This window comes from Bos javanicus, chromosome 20, assembly GCF_032452875.1.
Source record: "Bos javanicus breed banteng chromosome 20, ARS-OSU_banteng_1.0, whole genome shotgun sequence".
Lineage (NCBI taxonomy): Eukaryota > Metazoa > Chordata > Mammalia > Artiodactyla > Bovidae > Bos > Bos javanicus.
In genome coordinates, this window is record NC_083887.1 from 7,262,432 (window position 1) to 7,284,676 (window position 22,245).

Sequence of the window (22,245 nt, forward strand, 5' to 3'; positions counted from 1 at the left end):
CTTTCACATCCATCATTCTTCTTACTCTCTGCTTCTGGAGAACTCACCCTATAACAGGAACTTAACCTTGTAACTTACTGTGTGACTTTGAACAAGTTGCTTGTCTTATTTGAATCTGTTTTCTATCTGCAAAATTGAGACAGACACATCATTTTTGCAGGGCCACTGGAAGCATTAGAGACCATGTATATGAAGTACCTGGCACAGAGTCAGTTGCAGCAGATGCCATCATTACTATTTCCTCTAGTCCATTAGGCTCACTCACCCCTGCCACTGACAATATTCTCGATGGCTGGAGCACGCTGGGACTTTAAGAAGCAAATCCAGTTATTTGTTGTCCTAGGGCAGATCCCATGTCCCTTTCAACGTAAATGGATCTGAGCAATTTAGCTGTGTGCTTTGAAAACCCTTAGAGCAAGATTAGGACATAAGAACATGATTCAGGGTTTGGGTGCTGGGAGGGGAATCAGGATTTGATTTTAATCCATCTCAGGGTTGTATCCCGACCATGGAAATCTTGAGGGTTTTTTGATACAAGCTTTACTCAGATAAGAAGGCTGTGTTGTGCTGTGCTTAGCCGCTTAGTCATGTCTGACTCTTTGCGACCCCATGGGTAGTTCACCATGCTCCTTTGTCCCTGGGGATTCTCTGGGCAAGAATACTGGAATGGGTTGCCATGCCCTCCTCCAGGGGATCTGCCCATCCCAGGGATCGAGCCCAAGTCTCCCACACTGCAGGCAGATTCTTTACCTTCTAAGCCACCACGGAAGTCCTGATAAGAGAGACTCTACCTCATTTAGGTCTACTGCTGTGTTTTGGAGCCTGTTTGGGGTTGGGTGGGGGGGCAGTGTGAGGGTGGGGTGGGGGCGGTGGTGACAGGATGTCAGGGCAGGGTTCCCTTGGGGGAGGCTAGGCCAGAATGAGAATCAGATGGTCCCATACACAGCAAGTTATCAGTGTTTCTCATGTGACGTGTGCTACCAGGTAGGCAAATCCAAATGAGTCATTTCCTTTCTCAAGCCAGAGCATTGTAGGGACCTAATGGAACGATACAGAGATTAGCACGGCCCCTAAGCAAGGGTGACACGCAAATTCGTGAAGGGTTCCATATTTTTTTGAGTGAATTCCGGGAGTTGGTGATGGACAGGGAGGCCTAGCGTGCTGCAATTCATGAGGTCGCAAAGAGTCAGACACGACTGAGCGACTGAACTGAACTGAATGCTATAGGAGTCACGCTCATGCTTCCTTTCCACGCCTGTTTCACTTTCTCTACTTCATTTCCCACACTTGAGTCTTCCCAAACACGGACCATAGTTCTCCAAACAGCCCGAAGCATCTATTCCCTGAGGTTTGTCCACACCCAAAGAATTCCCCTTTGTTGTTATTGGTAAATGCAGATGATGTAAATAACAATTTAAAATGAGTCAGAGTTTGGGACTTCCCTGGCGGCTCAGTGGTCAAGACTCCAAGCTCCCCACTGCAGGGGGCGCCGTTTCCACCCCTGGTTGGGGAACTGAAATCCTGAATGCAGCGTGGGGCGGTCAACAAATGAAGTGAGTCAGAGATGGCCTGATACAGAAAGGAGGCTTGCTGAGCAGGCGGTGGAGAGGGTTCCCTGGGCATGAGAGGTGCGGACGCCAGGGCAGAGTGCCGCAGCAGCATAGAGGGATGCCTCCACTACAGTCCCGTCCAGGCTGGATTGGGGCTCGGGGGTCGTAGGTGGGGAGCCTGGAGAGCGCATGCGCACTTTGTGGCCTTCCGTGCAACGCTTAAGGGAGATGGTGAGCAGAGAGAAGCAGTGGTGGAGGAACTGACTCTGACTGTCACTTAGACAGTGAACGAGGGCTCCTCCTCAAGCACGACTTCCTCTTGGGAGCAAAGCTCCATGTTGTCACAGCAGAAGTCAAAGAAAGAAAGTTAAAGTCGCTCAGTAGTGTCCGACTCTTTGCGACCCCATGGACTATACAGTCCATGGAATTCTCCAGGCCAGAATACTGGAGTGCGTAGCCTTTCCCTTCTCCAGGGATCCTCCCAACCCAGGGATCAAACCCAGGTCTCCCACATTGTGGGCAGATTCTTTACCAGCTGAGCCACAAGGCCTCCAGGTAAATAGGAGTCTGGGTGGATTGGTTCAGCGAACTCCTCGCATGGAGAATTCTCCTTTCAGGAAGTGCTCTGTAATGCCTGTAATGTCTGTATTCCTCTCACTGGAGTAAGGTAGGTTTGTCCTCAGAGAAAGAGCGTGCTGGGTGATACCTTGTGGCAAAGGAAACCGGCAAAGCAGTGTAGGGATGAAGCTTATTCCCAAATCTAAAGCAGGGCATGCTGAAGACCAACGGAGCCCTTTGTTTAGAGCATCACGGCTGTGCCTCCACCCCCCAGCCCTTGACATCTGACATTTGAGGCTCAGCCTCCTGAGATAGGTTACGGCCCACAGCATGAGGCTCCTTCCTCTGCTGCATGAAGATTAACCGTTCAGTTTCAGGTCACAACTGTGAAAGTGCACCCGAGATACACATCCCGGTGCCATGATGGACCCAGGGGCCAAGGGTCAACAAAAGTGGTCAAAACCGGGTGAGGGTTCCTATTTCTTCCCTTAATAAAGGGAGTGCTGTTGCCAAAGGATACAATAACAAACGTCAGTCAGTCCTGGAAGCACATCTAAAGTTACTAAGCCTGGTGCTGATGGAGGCCATCACAGCCCCCGTCCACTGCTGTGTGTACGCACGTGTGCTTCACCTGCCCCGTCGCCCTGTTTGCCCGAAACACTAACTGACTCTTCCTTGGTTCCTCCTCCTCATCCCTAATCCTATGCATTGCACCTGTAGGGTCAGCTCTGCTCTGCTTTATCTCTAGGGGCACCTGTTTGTTGTTACTAAATCATGTTTTTCATGAAAACATGGGCAGGCTCGGATTACTTCCTGTTTCCTGGACTTCGGGCATCCACCCGGCAGTGCTGGCACTGCTCTTGCGCCCACTTTTTCTCACTCACATGAAGCTGCCATATTGGTTAATAGACCAATTAACCATATTAACCAATATGGTTAATAAACCATATTGCCATATGGGTTTGCCCATGTCTGGGCAAACCATTCTTATCCATTAACGAGCATTTTCAGACACACCCTGTGTTGTCCTCAGACTGAGAGACTGCTTGCTTTTAGGAGGGATGCTGCTGAGCAACAGGGTTGGTATAAAGAGGCCCTCTTGTTTTAAGCCCAGATCCACAATGAGCAAGAAGTTGGCACAGTATAGTTCTATGAACGGAGAAGGCAATGGCACCCCACTCCAGTACTTTTGCCTAGAAAATCCCATGGATGGAGGAGCCTGGTAGGCTGCAGTCGATGGGGTCGCTAAAAGTCGGACATGACTGAGCGACTTCACTTTCCACTTTCATGCATTGAGAAGGAAATGGCAACCCACTCCAGTGTTCTTGCCTGGAGAATCACAGGGACGGGGGAGCCTGGTGGGCCGCCATCTATGGGGTCGCACAGAGTCAGACACGACTGAAGCGACTTAGCAGCAGCAGCAGCAGCAGTTCTATGAAATCGGTGTCTCCTTTAGTTACTTGGGCTTCCCTGGTGGCTCAGATGGTAAAGAATCTGCCTGCAATGCAGGAGACCCATGTTCTATCCCTGTGTCAGGAAGATCCCCTGGAGAAGGAAATGGCAACCCACTCCAGTATTCTTGCCTGGAAAATTCCACAGACAGGGGAGCCTGTTAGACTACAGCCCATGGGATCGCAAAGAGTCGGACACGACTGAGTGACTTACACTTTCAACATTAGTTACTCTATAGAGTGGAGGCTGCTAACGCATGGAGTTTCTTCCTGTGGTGTCCTCTGGAAAACGTCTGGGGCCTTTCCAAGTGCACCCGGATGTGGTCCTCAGGACAGGAAGTGGACAGCCCTGTTCCAGCCTCGAATCCTTGAGCTCTTATCTTACAGCTGCTGCTGGAGACCAAGGCTATAGTATGGGTTACCTGGGGAGCTGCTCAGACAAATCTTTGGGGATGACCTGCTCTGTATTCTGAGGTGTCAGCATGAATTCAGTTCAGGGCCTAGATAGTCTCAAAATGACTTGGTGTCCCTTTTAAAACCTCTCCATAGTGGACTCTCCCAATGACGCTTTGTTGGATTGACTGACTAGCTGTGGCATTTTCCTAACTGTTCTTCTGGCTGCTGCCCCTGCCCGAGAAATGGGTCTGGGGAGTTGTTCAGGGGCCTCCATGGCCCTTCTTTGGCCATTTATGATAGTCCTCTGCTGGGTTTACAGCAACCTGACAGGAAAGATGGAGGAATCTGCTGTGTGGACATCTCTTAGACCAGGACTTTGTAGTGATTGATGCTTCCTAGGAACTTGCAGCTCTGTGGGAATTCAGCTCTGGCAATACTGTCAACAAGAGTGGGGCTAACGGATCCCAACAGCATCTTATCAAACCCATATAAGATTCTATCATGTCCCTTTATGAAGTGGGAAAAAAATGGATGGGAAAGATATATAGTGTGTGCTTTATATCTAGACAGTCTCTTAGACATGGTATCATAAGACACCCTGGCACCAACTGATGAAATGAAAATTCACTTCCCATGAGAGCAGTGTTATATTCGAGGGGTATGTTCATGTTCCTGAATAAAATCTTGGATAAAATACAGCTCTAGTGACCTCTGCGTCTTTCAACCCCCTATGAAATCAGCACTCACTGATTCCTAGCACCATTTTCCATCTTTGCTCCCCTGTTTCTGACACTGGGGCCTGACCTGCCTCCCTTTTCTTTTCTTACAGATTCTGCTGACTCATGACTTTCGTCCACTCTGATGTCCCTTTCGGATGATTCTTACCATCTCAGAACTTCTATGTATCACTTTCTCTGTGTGTCTTTACATATTGGCCTTCTACAAATGTTCTCTCTCTGTCTCTTGAGTCTAGATGTTCCCAGAGAAGCTCACTGGACCAGTTAACCATCATCTTTCTTCTTGGCATATCTAGCTTAGAGACTTTCAGCCAATTTAAAATTTGCTGTTAGCTCTTCTTTGGTTAGGTTCCTGATTTAATTTTTATTGGTTAAAATAGTGGGGCTCATTTGGGGGTGATTTTTGCTGATGTAACCCATGGTGGGCATGCCAGGCTTTCTGAGGTTTGATGTGACCAACGTACTAATTCCTCCTTTCAACATGCTGACTCAAAACCTTATTAACATGTTTTTAGCACAGTACACACTTCACTGGAAATTGATGAAATTAAATTTCCCTTTAGAAAGATTGTTACATAAAACAATGGCCAAGACAGGCACAGTTGGCTCCGACTGGAATGAGTTAATGGGGCAGAGATTGTAAACCTTGGGAGACTAGAAGATGGCAGGTAGTTAAATCATGTATGTAATCCAACTGTTCTGGTTATCTATGGCTACTACACAAATCATCCCAAAAGTCAGTGTCATCCAGCAAATTTTATGATACTTAAATTTTCAGTCAGTTCAGTTGCTCAATTGTGTCCGACTCTTTGCAACCCCATGAACTGCAGCATGCCGGGCTCCCCTGTCCATCACCAACTCCTGGAGCTTGCTCAAATTCATGTCCTTCTGATACAGAAAATTTTATGATACAGATTCTGTGGGTCAGGAATTTGGATAGGAGACAGTGAGCATGGCTTATCTACTTGGTAATATCTAGGGCCTCATCTGAGACTGATTAGAACAGCTGGGGACAGGAATCATCTGGAAATTTTATGTAAATGACTGGTGTCTGGGCTGGGAGGACTGGAAGGGTGGGCTCAGCTGGAACTGTCAACTAGTACACTTACAATAGCATCTTTACGTGGCTCAGGATTCCAAGAGTAAACCAGCACGCAGGGCAGAATCCCATGACGTTGCATGACCTAACCTTGGAAGTCATGTAACATCCCTTCCACCATACTTCATTGGTCAACACGGCACAAGCCCACTCAGATTCATGGTGAGAGGACATAAACCCCACTTCTCAATGGGAAGAATGTCAAGGAATTGGTGGCCTTGTCTTAAAACGGCCACACCAAGGATCAATGTTTTCTTTCCCTAAGGATGCTTTCCCTCCGGTATTCTTGAGAAAGGGAGGTTCTCTCAAGTCAGCTCCAAAATTATCACAAAACAGCCAGCTGCTCCTCCATAAAGTGTGTCTTTTCCAGCTCCTCTGAAGGTCACTGCTCCCCTTGCCAAGGCTCTTGGCGTCCAATAATGGATTGTGGTTTCACTTGTATTTCTGCTGTCTCCACAAGGGCCTGCATGGAGAGGGCAGTTTGTGTTTCTCACATCCTTTGGCAAACGCATGATCCATACTTGTGTGGATTCATCATACTTTGTGAAAGGCTGAGACTATCGAAAGGAACAACATTATGTGAAGAAAGTCATTTAAAACTGCATTATGGGCATGACTCAGCCCAGATTGCAGGGGAAAAGTCTCCAAAGTCTCCACAGGGAATGGATCACACATATCTGTTCTGATGTCCATCCCCATCTCTTTGAGAACCTCCTTTATAAAGTCTGCATGATAGTCTTCACTTGCTTTTTGAGAAATTCCAACTCTATCCATGAAGTTGTTTATGGCCCCAAGATTGAGTTCTTTTTCTCTAATAGTATATTTCCTTAAGCTGGGGTTATTCAGCCCATAGTGATACCCAAGAGGAGTTCAGAGGGACGGCCTACCACTATCAGAGTGAACTGGGGGTCTCCTGATCTCCCACTGGCGTCTGAGTCTCAGATATTCATCTAGGGATCATTCAACCAGTCCACGTGGAGGTATGCCCGTCAATGTGAGTTAGAGATACATCTTATTTTTCTTATTGTCTTGTTGGTAACTGTCTGAACACACACATAGCCCTTTCAAGAGTAAATATTTGTTCTTAAAGGCATTCAAGGCTAAAAGCATAAGAAAAGGAAATATTGTCCTAATTGTCCCAGAATTTGCATGACCTGAGTATAGGAATTAGATTTCATTTCCTATCCTTTTCTCACTCTCCTTTCCAAACTGTGTTTTTGAGCCTGCAGGAAATTAGAAATTGACAGTTGCTGACCATGTACAGTTTTACACACAGGATCTGCCTGAAACTTTGAAATTATGCTTTTAAGGTCTCAATTAAACCCTTAGAGAAGGGCAACTTCTTCGTCAGTCTCTGTTAGGGAACGAGGAGGGCCATAGCTTCGAGGCGGGGGCAGCTTCATTCCTTCTGTCTGAAAGAGTGAGTTGGCAGCAGTGCCAGGGGCCTGGTGGCTCAGCTCTGCAGCAGGAAGCCAGTTGGTGGCAACAGATTTCTGCCCGGGTTCAGAGTCTGACCTGCTGAAAAGTCACTTCTGCTCTAGGCAAGAAGGCCATCCATGAACAGATTCAACAGTGCTGTTCTAGAAATAGTGACTTTATATGTCACCAAAGCAGGAGCCCAGCCCTCCAGAGGCCAGTGTTTGGGAGAGTAGCATAGGCTCTCCTAACCCTGCTTGTCTCTCCTCTTGGGCACGGCAGCCCCCGGCCTCCCTAGTGAGCAGCCCTCCTCTCTCCCGCCTCTGTGCTTTCATTTCTGTCTGTCCTCCTGGAGACAGTCTCTGGCCAGAGCAGCTGGGTGTCCACCTCTCCATTACTGTGTCCTTCCATGTCACCTCCCACGTGGTCTTGTCAATTCAGTTCTGACTTCCACTTGTTTCTTCCCTTTCCACTTTCTAAGACATAACTTCTGTATTCACTGCTTGCTTCAATTCTCTTCTTCCAGTACTTAAGCCAATACTTGAGTTCTTTTCCAATGTTACAAGCTCCTCTCTTTCCATCCAAGTCTTCAGAGTCACATGTCCTCTGGCTTTTAGTATGTTTTTAGCACATAATCAGTGTTATCATTCATTTATCAGAGCTTGAAGTTTCTAGTTGGCTATTGAACCAGTATGAGCTTGAATGGTCAAAAGTAACTGTATGGTTACTGAATTTCCCATTATGGCCTTAGCAAGATGTCCTAAGTTGTTAGGTTATAAGAACTGCACTGACTTTGTAATGAATCTTTGTAATGAATTGAATATATTACAATATGTTCAAGGTAAACCTCCTGAGATTAATTTACTCATTAACTTATTTTCATTTCATGCTTAAAACATAAATAATGTCAATCTTAGAGAACCACATTTTAATAGTTAGAGTTTTTGTTGGAAATGAAATAGCTTTCATCTTCAGTAAATGGGATAGACTTCCATGTGAATGTAAAATGTGATAATCATATGTGTATATTTTTTGACATAACACTGTCAATCATTTTTATAACATAGTTTAGGGGTAGTAAAAAAAGCAAACAAACATCCCCAGAATGAGCTTGAAGAAGCATTCTTCAGTGTCTCTTCTGAAATCTGAATCATGTTGCTTTCATGCTTGCTTTCCAGCTCCTGGGAGAGTCTGCTTCCCTCTGGAGATTGCTCCTTCTCTCTCTCTTTGGCTGGCCAACTCCTGGTGATCTCCTGGGACTCAAGACACCTGACCTTCTCAAGAAGGCTTTTCTGACTTTCCCTGCTCCTCTCCTAAGGCTTGATTTCATAACACCTTGTACTGTATAGCAATGATTATGGTTGTGATTTAACCTGAAGGCAAGGACTGTGCCCACTGCCGTTGCTCACCCCCACGTCCCCAGTGCCTAGACCAGCACTTGGCAAAAGGCATAAATAAATTTATATTGAATGATTTAGATGAATGATTAAATGATCAAGTTATTTGAATGAATGACTCCATAGATGGGAACTGTAAGAAATGATAAGAAATGTTATGGCTTAAACCGATTCTCATTGAAAACATGCATCTCTCATTTGCTGCACATAATCATTATAATGAACATGACTTGATGTTTTAAAATAAGATATTTGGCTTATACTTATGTAACTTTGATTTGTGCGGAGAAGGCAATGGCACCCCACTCCAGTACTCTTGCCTGGAAAATCCCATGGATGGAGGAGCCTGGTGGGCTGCAGTCCATGGGGTTGGTGAAGGTTGGACACGACTGAGCAACTTCACTTTCACTTTTCACTTTCATGCATTGGAGAAGGAAATGGCAACCCACTCCAGTGTTCTTGCCTGGAGAATCCCAAGGACGGGGGAGCCTGGTGGGCTGCCGTCTATGGGGTCGCACAGAGTCGGACACAACTGAAGTGATTTAGCAGTAGTAGCAACTTTGATTTGTGACCATGAAATTGGGTCTTCAATAACAGCATCTCATACAACAACACAGAAACAGTACTGAACTTCCCCACCGGCCTTTAAAAGTCCAGATTCTACTTACATTTCTACCTCTGTGGGTGTAAATATTTGTCTCCCATGAGGGGGTAGCAGAGTCCTAGGTGAGCTTCCAGGCCTCCTTGTCTAGAGCTGCTCTTCCTTGGGTCAAGGAATTTCTGTTAATGGATTCCATGCTGACCCAACCTCATTGCCAAGACCCTTCTCTCCCACCCACCTCCATGCTAAACAATGGGTACAAGTCACTCAGTTGTGTCCAACTCTTTGTGACCCCATGGACTGTAGCCCATTAGGCTCCTCTGGGGTTCTCCAGGCCAGAATACTGGCATGGATTGCCATTCCCTTCTCCAGGGGATCTTCTGGACCCAGGGATTGAACCTGGGTCTCCTGCATTGCAGGCAGATTCTTTACCATCTGGAAAAGCTATATACTTGCTTCCTCCACCTCCCTCAAAGGTAGGCTTTGCCTTGAAGCTGAACTGGGGAGAATGAGATACAAGAAAACTTTTTTGTTGGGCTTGCCTGGTGGCTCAGTGGTAAAGAATCCACATACCAATGCTTAAGATACGGGTTCAATCCCTGATCGGGAAAGATCCCGCATGCTGTTGAGCAACTGAGCCCATGCGCCACAACTACTGAGGCTGCTCTCTAGAGCCTGGGAACTGCAACTATTGAGCCCTCTGACTGCAACTACTGAAGCCCATGTGCCTACAGCCCACGCTCTGTAACAAGAGAAGGACCACAATGAGAGGCCCATGCGCCACGACTAGAGAGTAGCCCCTTCTCGCCTTTGCCACAACTAGAGAAATGCCCAAGAAGCAACAAAGACCCAGTACAGCCAAAATAAATGCACAAATAAATATTTTTAAAAAAGAAAACCTTTTGTTCATTGTTAGCATTCTTGATAAAAGGGACCAATGTTTCTAATGTCAGCATCTCTTTTTTTCTCTTTTTGCCTTGAATATGGGACATGATGGGTAGAGATGCAGCAATCATCTTGCTATTGTGGGTCAACAGCTGATGCTATTGAGCAAATGGTAAAAAGAACCTGGGTTCTTAACATAGTGACCAGCTCTGGACATTACTCACATAGTAAGAAGGTAAGGTAGGCAAAGCAAATCCCTGTATGTTTAAGCCTGTGTTAGTTGGATTTGCTATAATTGCAGCCCAAAGCATTCCTCACTGATAGAATTAAATATTTATTAAAAATAAAGCTATTTTTAGTCTGCTTCTTAATCTAAATCTAACTATACCCTTAATCTAAACTTAATCATCTAAATCAAAACTTAATATAAATGTAAGTGCTTTAAGAAGGGGCCCAAACTTAATGGGTAACAGTCTCTCCTGTTTGCACATTTTATTTTTCTGTTGAGATCATAAACAGTCATTTACAAAGACCTCTTCAAGATATTTATAAATCTAAAGATGACTTGGCCCTTTCATCTTCATGGCAAAAATTAAGCCTCCTGCTGTGTCTCTCAGATTTTATCATGTAAAAAGCTTTCAGGAATGTAACTCATTTTTCAGAAAAGGAGAAATATCTCTTTTTTCCCCAACTTCTAGTTGGTCTAAAACCTAGACACTACCCCCACTCTAATGTCAAAGTTATTTTGGAATTAACTAATTAATAACATACTATATCAGCAAACAATGGTTAACGTTCAGGCTCCTAGGCTGTGTGATTATATGTCTTCAACACATGGGATGAGTAGAACAACAAATCTTTTGGCCCATCATCAACTTTGAATGAAATTGTTTAGACTATGGTTATTAAATACTATATGAAAATGCAGAAATACTTCCAAATTTACTTTATGCAAAGCCTCCAAGACGCTTAGCTCTTTTCATCTCTAGGAATTAGGGGAGCCTAAAGCAAACCACAGAGCAAGCCCGTCTGCCTCAGGCTCTCCTTTCTCCTTGCCTTTTCCCTCAAAGCCGAATGTTAATAGGTTGCACATGCTGTTAACTGAATCTCTGTTCTTACCCAGTCAACAGTGCCAAGGCGCCCTGACTTTCAGCGTGTCTCCCCAGTTCCTGGCTTTGGTTTCAGGCTCTCTGCTCTGAAGCACTCTCACATGAAACCAGGAAGATCTGCAGGGCAGCACTGTGGAAAATGTGAAACATCAGGCATATGATGGATTTTTCAAATCTGGACTCTAATCGAAACTTGGCTTGTTTGCCGTCTGGCTGATAAGGATGAATGAGAGATGAAGACTTCTCTTTGCTGTCTCTACAGCAGAATCTGAGCATTGATCTTAAAAGGGACATTTCAGATGAAAGAGGTAATTAAGCTGGACAGCCTTTTGTTTCCTACCCTACTGGGAATCACTGCTAATGCTGGAGCTGCCTGGAGGCTTAGATGGGCAGGAGCTGGAGATGGGGAGGTGGTAGGCACAGAGTGGCCGCACTTCAGGCTCCAAACACATCAAGGCTTCAGCAATGTACCGACTGCATTCTGTCTATGGCAGGAAGACGTGCCTGTCGGTGGTGGCTGCCTCCCTTGAGAAGGAAGAGAGTGCTTCAGCTAAAAACTGGCCTCATCTGTCTTTAGGACGCCTACTGGTTTTAGCCACTCACAGCTGGCTTCTTGTCAAAAAGATTCTCACTTTTGACCTTTCAAGATGTGTAGAATTGTGCAGGGTATTTTCATGAGTTTGTGGTGTGTCTGCTTTACCTCTGCTGAGGCAAGATGTCATATCTGTCATGTCTGTTCAGGGTTTTGCAGTCTCTTATTGATTACTCTTTGCAGACCCCAGGAGGGGGCTGAGGTCTGTAAGCATGAAGTGGCAAGCTCATGCTTCTTTAGCTCACCTGAGTGCATTGGGGTTTTGTTTGGTTTTATTTTTGGTTCTGACATTCTTTCCTTTGTACAGTTTGGAGGTGGCTGTTTTTACCAAATTATGTTTTGGTGGCTCATTCACATTTAGTAGTATTATGAAAATCACTGATTTTGAACATGACCCTTAAAAAGAGATATGATTTATATCACGACCTAGTACCTCTTCTAAATCTTTATACATGCAATGCACCCTGACGGTGCTGGCTTTATTCCATTTTATTTTTTTTTAACACTGGCCATGACTACTAAACTTATTTCATGACTCACTAAAGAGTTGCAATTTGCAGTTTTATTTATTAACTATTTTATTTTATATTGTTATATTTTATATTATTTTATATAGTTGAATTAGAATGTTGTATTAGTTTCAGGTATACTGCAAAGTAAGTCAGTTATATATTTATACATATATCCATTCTTTTAAAAATTCTTTTCCCATATAGGCATTACAGACTACTGAGTAGAGTTCCCTGTGCTATACAGTAGATCCTTATTAGTTATCTATTTTATACATAGTAGCAGCTTGGAGAAGACAATAGCAACCTGCTCCAGTACTCTTGCCTGGAAAATCCCATGGACGGAGGAGACTGGTAGGCTGCAGTCCATGGGGTTGCTGAGGGTCAGACACGACTGAGCGACTTCACTTTCACTTTTCACTTTCATGCATTGGAGAAGGAAATGGCAACCCACTCCAGTGTTCTTGCCTGGAGAATCCCAGGGATGGGGGAGCCTGGTGGGCTACAGTCCACGGGGTCACAAAGAGTCGGACACAACTGAAGCGACTTGGCAGCAGCAGCAGCAGCTTACAGTTTAGAAAACATTAGGATATCATAACTAATTTCAGAGGACAAACAGTACTTTTGAAAGTGCTTCTATTGTACTGAAAGTAATGGTGTAAATGTAAATTCATTGGTGTTAAAAATTATCCATGCTATCTGTTGGAGACAGACCCACAGGGATTCCTGCCTCCTGGTGTTCACATCTTCATCTGAATATAGACTGGGCCCACTGACTTGAGACTGATTCATAGAATACAGTAAAGGTGACAGGATGCCTTTTTTGTGGTCGGCTTCCCTGGTGGCTCAGAGGTGAAAGCGTCTGCCTGCAGTGTGGGAGACCTGGGTTCCATCCCTGGGTCAGGAAGATCCCCTGGAGAAGGAAATGGCAACCCGCTCCAGTATTCTTGCCTGGAGAATCCCATGGACAGAGGAGCCTGGCGGGCTACAGTCCACGGGGTTGCAAAGAGTCAGACATGACTTAGCGACTTTACTTTCACTTACAAAAGATTGTGACTGCCTTCTTGCTCTCTTATTCTCTTACTAGTTCTCTCTCTCTGGCTCTTCTCACAGGCTTTTTCTAATCAATTAGGCTGGAGAGGCCCACGTAACAAGGAACTGAGGTGGCTTCTGATCAAGTGCAGACCACGCCCCAGGTGAGCCTTTAGATAAGACCACAGTCCCAACCCACCCCTTGATTACAATCTTGTGTGAGACCTAGCTAAAAGTACCCGAATTCCTGGCCTACAGGAACTGTGAGATAATGAATCATTGTTGTAAGCAACTAAATTGGGGTGGGGGGCAATTTTTTAGGCAGATAAAGATAACTAATACACTATCTCAGTGAAACACAAGATTGGAGTTCACCCTCCTGGTTTTGAGAGTGTCCCCTTGCCTTCATGTACACGGTGAAAAAGATACTTTGATCTCTGTCTTCGATAGGCAGTGCTAACCTAGTCATTGACAAAGAAGCTTTTGCAACTTGCTTCTGAAAGGCAGTGACTAAAAAACTCCTTCAGCACCAAGATGGAAAACTTTAGTTATTGTCATTTAATGTTTAAGCACTATTTTATTACAGAAACACTTCAGTTGAGAACATTTGGAGAAAGACCATGTTACATTACTTGATTTGACAAAACAGGGTTTTCTAAACTATGAAGGACTAGACACTTGTGAACAACACACTTGTCCAGAGTTGCATCATCTACATACTCCTAAATGTTAAAAAGTGCCTCAGGGCTCAGTCCTTCATCTCTTTTCCACATACATTCACTACCTGAGTGATCTCAGCCAGTCTCATGGGTCTAAATATCATCCAAATGCTCATAAGATCCTAAAAATATGTCTCAAGCTTGGACTTTTCTGTTGAATCCCAGATCTGTCTCTCCAACGGCCTACTCAAGATCTCTACTTGGATGTCTAATAAGCATCTCACACTTAACACATCCATCTTCAAATTCTCACCCCCTTCCCACTTTCTTTCCTCTCAAAAAATAACAGTTCTGTCCTTTGGTTCTTATACCAAAATATCTTAGAGTTATTCTAGTCTCTTGTCTTTCTCACAACCTACCTCTTATCCTTTAGCAAGTTCCATTAGTTCTTCCTTTAAAATAATCCAGGATCCAGCTACTTCTTAGATCTCTGTCCAAGTCTGTAAGAGCCTTTCAAAGTGGTCTCTCTGCTTTTGCCTTTGCCCCTGTATAGCCCACTCTTAACACCAAATCCAAAGGGATCTTTATTAAAAAAGAAGCTGGGTTCTGTCAGGCTCACTGGGTTCTGTCACTCAGGCTCACAATATGTAGATGGCTCTGTCCCACTTGGAGTAAAAGCCCAAGTCCTGACAAATGGAACGTAAATTAAACTGTCCCTCCTTTCTCTCGGGCCTTAACTGCTGCCACTCTGCCCTCTCCCTCAACTGCAGTCATGCTAATCTCTTCTTGGTAGGTTTCCATGGCTGCTGTAATAGCTTTTTTCTTCAGATATCCACAGGGATCATTCTTTCAGTTCTTCCAGGACTTTGTTCAAATACTTATAGGACTACCTTGACCACTTTTTATAAACTATAGCCACCTGTGCTGTGCTCCCACAAACATCAATCCCTCTTCCTTGTTGTATTTCTTTCCATATCACTTCCACCTGCCGTAACATATCTTTACTTTGAAATGCCATGCTGCTGCTGCTAAGTCGCTTCAGTCATGTCCAACTCTGTGCGACCCCATAGACGGCAGCCCACCAGGCTCCCCAGTCCCTGGGATCCTCCAGGCAAGAACACTGGAATGGGTTTCCATTGCCTTCTCCAATGCATGAAAGTGAAAAGTGAAAGTGAAGTCGTTCAGTCGTGTCCAACTCTTAGCGACCCCATGGGCTGCAGCCTACCAGGCTCCTCCGTCCATGGGAGTTTCCAGGCAAAAGTACTGGAGTGGGGTGCCACTGACTTCTCTGTGAAATGCCATACACCCCTACATTATTGTCTGTCTCCCAACACTACAAACTGAGCTCCATATAGGCAAGCATTGTGTGTATTCTCAGCACCTAGAAGAGTACTTGGTTCAGACTAGACTTCACTATCTGTTCTCTGGATGGATGGATGAAGCTATTTTCTCCCCAGCAACTCTTTGCTTCTTCATTCACACTATAGGTATTCATCTGGTATGCTCTGAACACCAAAGCTCAAGAGAATCCAGCATAGAGGCTGGTCATGGAGACAACAGTTATACATTTCATGATTAATTACAAATAACACTTGTGTGAAGTCTGATTTCCTGTAGACATGGCTTTATATCTCTTAGCTTCTGCCTTATAAGCTAGTGATAATTTAAGCAACAATAAGGGGGAAAAAACATCTGGGGTCACAATGGTCTGAAAGACTAGAATACTGAATTCAATGGAGATCTAGTCCGTGATTAATAAGAGTAATATTTATGCATGCAGGAGGCATGAATACACATGTTAGAAGCAAGTTAGTCAAAATAAGGAATAATAAATCGTTGAGAACTGGGTTTTAGAATCTTTTTCATTTCTGACTCATCCTTACATTTTTAAAAAAATCTCACAACACTTCATCATTAGCACATAGTGATTGTCTTAAAATATATATCTGTCTTTTTCCCTAGACAGGACTGTTTATAAATACTAGAACTGATCAATATCAGAAGACCTGCCCAAATAATGGGAAAGAATGCTATAGAGAGAAGCCAGAAGCCATGGACACTTCAGCTTGCATTCTTTTCTGAAGGCATCATGCTTTAGGGGAGGAACAAAGGCCCGCTTGCTGCAATTAGAGATGGGGTGGCAATCAGAACTTCGAATTTCTTGGCATTTGCTAGTTTGAGGCTTAACCTTCTGAATACTTGAACATAATTACATGTGGTTTCTTAAAAGAGCCTCAAACAAAGCAAATAATTTAAGGAATGTCCTAAAAGATATATCATGTAGACAAACTATGCTTTAGCCCCTCCAGACCTGAATATACCTTTAAAGAGAATTTTTCATGAATTGCTGGGATTTTCAACAACACAAAAGACAATAATCCTATGAACTCAAATTTCTCCTGATTCATGGTACCCAAACTATCCAAAATGTTCCTTACCAACAATTCTCTTAAATATATAATGTCAAAGCAAAAACTGACTTTGAAAACATGCAACCAGACCTCATATACCAGGCAGCCTAAAAGAAACCACGGGAGGACCAGTGGGCAGGCACAGTAAGCACATTTTAAGACATTTTAATAACAAAGTGTGTTTGTCTCTCAGTCGTGTTCGACTCTTTGAGACCCCATGGGCTGTAGCCTGCTAGACTTCTCTGTCTACGGAATTCTCTAGGCAAGAATACTGGAGTGTGTAACCATTCCCTTCTCCAGGGTTTAATAATAGAAGGAAATGCATAATAGTATAGTATTTCATTTATGTAATCACTTGGAAAGGGGCTAATTTGAATGTTTAGAAATGTATAGATTTTTCTATATTAATATCTAATATTTATTCAGCACTTTAAACCCTGGGTTGGGAAGATCCCTTGCAGACGGGAAAAGCAACCCACTCCAGTATTCTTGCCTGGAGAATTTCATGGACAGAGGAGCCCAGTGGGCTACAGTCCATGGGGCTGCAAAGAGTTGGGCACAACTGAGCCATTAACACACTTTCTTCTATGTCTAGGCAAAGTGCTTTACACAGATTACTTCACTAATTCCTATGGCAGCTCAATGAGATAGAGACATTATAGTTCCTATTTTGCATGAGGAATATGGGGAGGAGAAGGTTAATAATTGTGCAAGGTGGTTTATTTTATAATACGTGGGGCCAGTCCATACTCTGATCTGTATAATGTGCTCAAGTCCAAACAAGCCCCATTGGACCTACTGCCCTCCCTGTCATCCAAGATAATTGCACGGAGCTACTTAATGGCACTTTGGCAGCCCCCTCTCTCCCAGGAGGGTCTGGATGGAGGCAAGTCTGTGAGGTTCCACGGTCAGGAAATCATCAGTGGCCCATCTCCAAGTGCATCTGTTTGCCTGTGCCTTTAACCTTACAATACTGAAGGTGAAAGCTCAGAACCGAGTCATTCCTCCTGAAATGGCCGGCAGACGGCTTTAATAAGTGGGGGCGGAGCCAACACTTGTCAGAAGCCTGTATGGTTTGGGAATACTGTGTCTGAGGGTGAGATTAGATCCTTAAGGCTTTGTTCTAATACTCTGCATTCCCAAAGCACAGTCCTGTGGTTTCATATGCCTTTCCACTTCCCCAAAGGTCATTCGTTTTCTACTCTGTGGCCCAAATGGGTTACGGGCTGACTCGGGGACTCAGAATAGCAGTGGAAGGCCAAGCGGGTGGGGGCCGGCTGGTCTCCTGACCCAGTGTCCCAAGGCGTTGGCCATGGCTTTATTTATGACCCATATTCAACCACAGGGGAGAGATCAGTTCTTGTAAGCTTATAGTGTGTGTATCTGTTGTGTGTGTGGGAAGGTGGGGTAGTGATGTACATCATAGTTGTCAAGTCTACGGTCCTTTCTAAGGGACAAAAAACTCACGAAGTGTAGGCATGCACACAAACCTTACTGTAAGCAGTAAATCGGTTAAACACTGAATACCTGCCATGCATCAGAGACCGTGTAAAGTGATGGGGGGAGAATGGAAAGCAGAAACAGACATAGAGCTTGGCTCCTGGGGTTTCTGCTCTACTGAGGAGGCTAAACAGTAAAGGAGAGTGGTCGCTGAGAACCTGAAGGAGAGGGGCCTGGTGTGTTGAGAGTGTAAGTAGGGACATTGAACCTTGTCAGGGAAGTCAGGGCAGGTTTCTTGAAAACTCAAGGCTTGAGCTGAGATGTGAAGGAAGAGAAGTCATGAACTGGACCAAGGCAAAGGGAATATTCCCAGGCCAGACTCTGAAGCCTATCAGGGCCACGTGGCTGGACAGAGTGTGGCCTGACCCGCTCTGACCCTGGGGAGGAGGAGCAGAGGGGAGAGAGGCTGCTTCCCTTCGCCCCACCCTCCTGGCCCACACCCTCCCCAGAGCGGTCATTTCCACGGCTTTTCTCTCTTCTCTGGAGTTGTGGTCACTGACAGGTGGTTAACAGCAGCCAACATGAGCCCAACAATCTAGTTTAGCCAAACCAGTTCTGTCTCCAGGGTTTCATTGGTGGCTCATCTGGTAGAGAACCCGCCCGCCAGTGCAAGAGACGCGGGTTCAGTCCCTGGGTCAGAAAGATCCCCTGGAGAAGGAAATGGCAACCCACTCCCGTGTTCTTGCCTGGAGAACCCCATGGACAGAGGAGCCCGGTGGGCTACAGTCCACGGGTTCACAAAGAGTCAGACACGATTGACTGAGTATGTGTGCGTGCGCGTGCACACACACACACACACACACACACACACTTCTGTCTCCTTCAGAAAATTAGCTGCTGGCAGTTTGAAAATGCACCCCGGCTCTTATAGACTTTGATTTTTCTCCCAGGTGTCTCTTCCAACCAGCTACAGGACAGATACCTCTCCAGTCATGGTCTGGAGGGAGAAGCTGCAGCTGCGGGCCCCAGGGTTCCCTTGCCGGCTTGTTCTGGTCTTCAACCCCGTTCCAGTTAGGACAGAGGCCGGGGTGCCCTCTGGGAGAACTGGAGGGCCCTGGCGAGGTGACACAGAGAGCTGCCAGGAGGCACTGACACAATTCTGTGGGGTGGTTCCATCTGAGACAGAATGCCTCGACAGGGCGAGTTCCAAAAGCATTTCTTACTTCAAGACATTTTTAATCCAGATAAGGTAGAAGGAACGAACCCCAGAAGCAAAATGTAACAGGTGAGAAGATGCAGTTCCTTCTCCCGATCTACCCCAGGTGGGTTTCTGCTTCTCTCGGGTTGCCAGGGGGTAGGGGACACTCTTGCCCTGTGTTCACAAGGCTTCAGGGGCCACAAAGACAAAAGTCCTGGCTGACAAAAGCAGCAGGGTTAGGTACTTGTTCTGGAATCCTCTTTTGAGCACTTAACAGCCAGTCTAGTTTTATTTTCCAATGATAGGGCTTAAATGCAATACACAAGGCAAGGATGAGGGCTCCGCTCACACCTGAGGCATTCATTGCTCGTGTGTTCACCTCGATCTCACATCAGCAGGAGAAGTGTCTGAGGCAAGACTCAGACCCTCCACTGAATGACTGCACCCACCCCACTCCCATAACTTCCCCTTAGTTTCCTCAGCTTTGGTGACCACACTTTGAGCAGACCCCACCTTGCAGACACCAAAGGGTGGAGAGCCTAAGCCCAGCTGGGTGGAGCAGGTCCCAGGAAGGGCATTGCCAATGACAGACACGCCACACTCCTCCACTCCCAGAAGAGAAAGACAGCAGTTTGCAACTGATGTCCTAGTAGAACCATAGGCAAAAACATCAACCTCAAAGGAGAAATAGCATCCTTCTATAGGGTTGGCCAGGCTTCCCAGGCGGCACACGTGGTAAAGAACCTGCCTGCTGAGGCAGGAGATATGGGTTCGATCCCTGGGTTGGGAAGATCTCCTGGAGGAGGGCATGGCAACCCACTCCAGTATTCTTGCCTGGAAAATCCCAAGGACAGAGGAGCCTGGTGAGCTACGGTCCATAGAGTCTCAAAGAGTCAGATATGACTAAAGCAACTTAGCACGCACGCATGCATAGGGCTGGCCAAAGCGTTCATTTGGGTTTTTCCATACACCAGCATATGGAAAACCCAAACGAACTTTTTGGCCAACCCAGTATTTCTTCTCTGGATAAAAAGACAACGACCCTTACTGTACCTTTGAGACTGTGACCTGCCCTTCATGTAGCAGGGATGCTGGGACGTGAGGGAAGGTCCACAGCATGGTACCCTCTTGCTGCTGCACAGATTTCTGGCTTCAGGTTCAAACTCTGTAACATCCACCTCCACCTTCCTGTTTTTTGGCAGAAACCCTTGGGCCTCTCTTTTCTGGCATAACCAGTTTCACACTTCCCTCTACACCCCAACCCCTGCCCTTGGAGGCAGTCTCTCCAGACTTCCTGATTCCAGTGGTACCAGGAATGGACTAAGGGACCCTCCCTTGGGCAGCCTTAGGGTCTCGCTCAGCTGGGCTGCGTCCCTTCATTTCTTGAAGCTTCTCCATCACTGAGGGCCGACTCTCTGGGGCTGCACCTGGGGGTGGAGAGCCAGTCTTTCTCTGGGTTGTTACTTCATCGCTTGAGGTGAGGAACTGCTTCATGGTTCTGCAACTCAGGCTGCACACAAGTAGCCTGGGGAGCTTTTCAAAGCTACCATTGCCTGAGTCCCAGCCGACCCTCTGCAATCAAAATATCTGGAGCTCCAGCTGGGAAAGGTGGTTTTAAATGCTCTCCAGGTGATTCAAAAGCACAGACAGTGTTGAGAACCAGTGATTTACTCTCTCCTCATCCACACCCTCTGTTCTAAATCTGTTAGGACACAGGGGTTGATCTTATTCATCCACGCTCCAGCTTCAGACGATAAAATAAGTAATAAATTTACCAATGTGGAGCCCAGCCGAGAGACAGAGAAAGGTGGAAATGGAGGAAGAGTTATGCTCCCCAAGCTTCACTCTGCCATGGCCAGACCTACTTAACCGAGAGCATCTGCTCCTGTAGGCATTTTCTTTTATCCTGGAAATATCCACCATGTGCAAAATAGTCTCCAATCTCATGCATTCAGTTCTTCCTGCACACCCATTGAAAATCAATCTTAAAAAGAAAAAAGCCAGACTTCCCTGGTGGTACAGTGGGTAAGAATCTACCTGCCAATGCAGAAGATGCAGGTTTGATCCCTGGGTTAGGAAGATCCCCTGGAGGAGGAAATAGCATCCCACTCCAGTATTCTTGCCTGGGAAATCCCATGGACAGAGGAGCCTGGTGGGCTACAATCTATGGAGTCATAGTGAGTCAGACTTGACTTAATGACTAATGAACAACAGCCACCAGGAAGATTCCACGTGCCTCAGGGCAAGTCAGTCCATGCACGGGAACTACTAAGCCTGTGCTCTAGAGCCTGCAAGCCACAACCACTGAGCCCACGACCTAGAGCCTGTGCTCCACAACTGAGGAGGCCGCTGCAAGGAGAAGCTTGTGCGCCTCACCAGAGAGCAGCCCTCTCTCGCCACAGACTGGAGAAAAGCCCACCCACAGCAGTGAAGACCCAGTGCAACCAAACATAAAAACAAACAAGTTATTTATAAAAGCAAAAAGCCACCCCACTTCGACTAGCTTCTTACCCCAGGACACATCCAGGGTGACAGACCTTCATCAGTTCAAGAGACTGAGCAGGTAAAGTGGGATCAGGGCCACCTATTCCTTTGCTCAGAAGTTGCTTCAGTTGAATAAATTCTCCCAGGAGATGTCCAGTCCAGACACACAGAGGGGTGGGCCACAGTCCCTGGAGGTGGTTCTTGCCTTAACCTCTGCTGTGACGTCTCCAGGAGTGTCTCCAACCTAGCTACCAGAGGGGAGTAACACATCCTTATTTTAAACAGTATCAGAGGCACAGTGAGAAGCCGATTCCATTTAGATAATGGAAGGAATCCAATTGGTTGAAACTCAGATCAAAGCTCGTTAAACTTGCTCCGACTCTCAGACAACCACAGAGAACATCAGAGAAACGTTACATTTTTTCTTTTACTCTTTTTTCCTCCCCAACCCCAAGTCTCTTTGCTGAGAGAACTGTTCACAAGAATTAAGATCTTATTGAATTTCAGATGGAGAAATTAGATTCTGGCTGGGTTTTAAAAGGGCCCCCAAATCTCTTGAATGAATCCAATTGATTTGGCCACATGTGTCTGGGCTGAGTTTCATGAAATCACAGCAAACAGCATATTGAGTTCTGTAATCTCATTCTGTGGAGCATCCGATTCTGATAAAGCTCAGCACTGTCATTCGCTAGCAATGCTGGTGCCAGGTCACAACAATTAT

At 45.7% G+C, this 22,245-nt stretch overlaps 1 non-coding gene across 1 annotated transcript; it reads left to right on the forward strand.

The window, feature by feature from the left end:
• The first annotated feature begins 1,012 nt into the window (after positions 1–1,012).
• Positions 1,013–1,115, forward strand: LOC133233858 (U6 spliceosomal RNA). Its single transcript, XR_009731903.1, has one exon. It is a non-coding gene; the product is annotated as a U6 spliceosomal RNA (small nuclear RNA).
• The last annotated feature ends 21,130 nt before the right edge of the window (positions 1,116–22,245 follow it).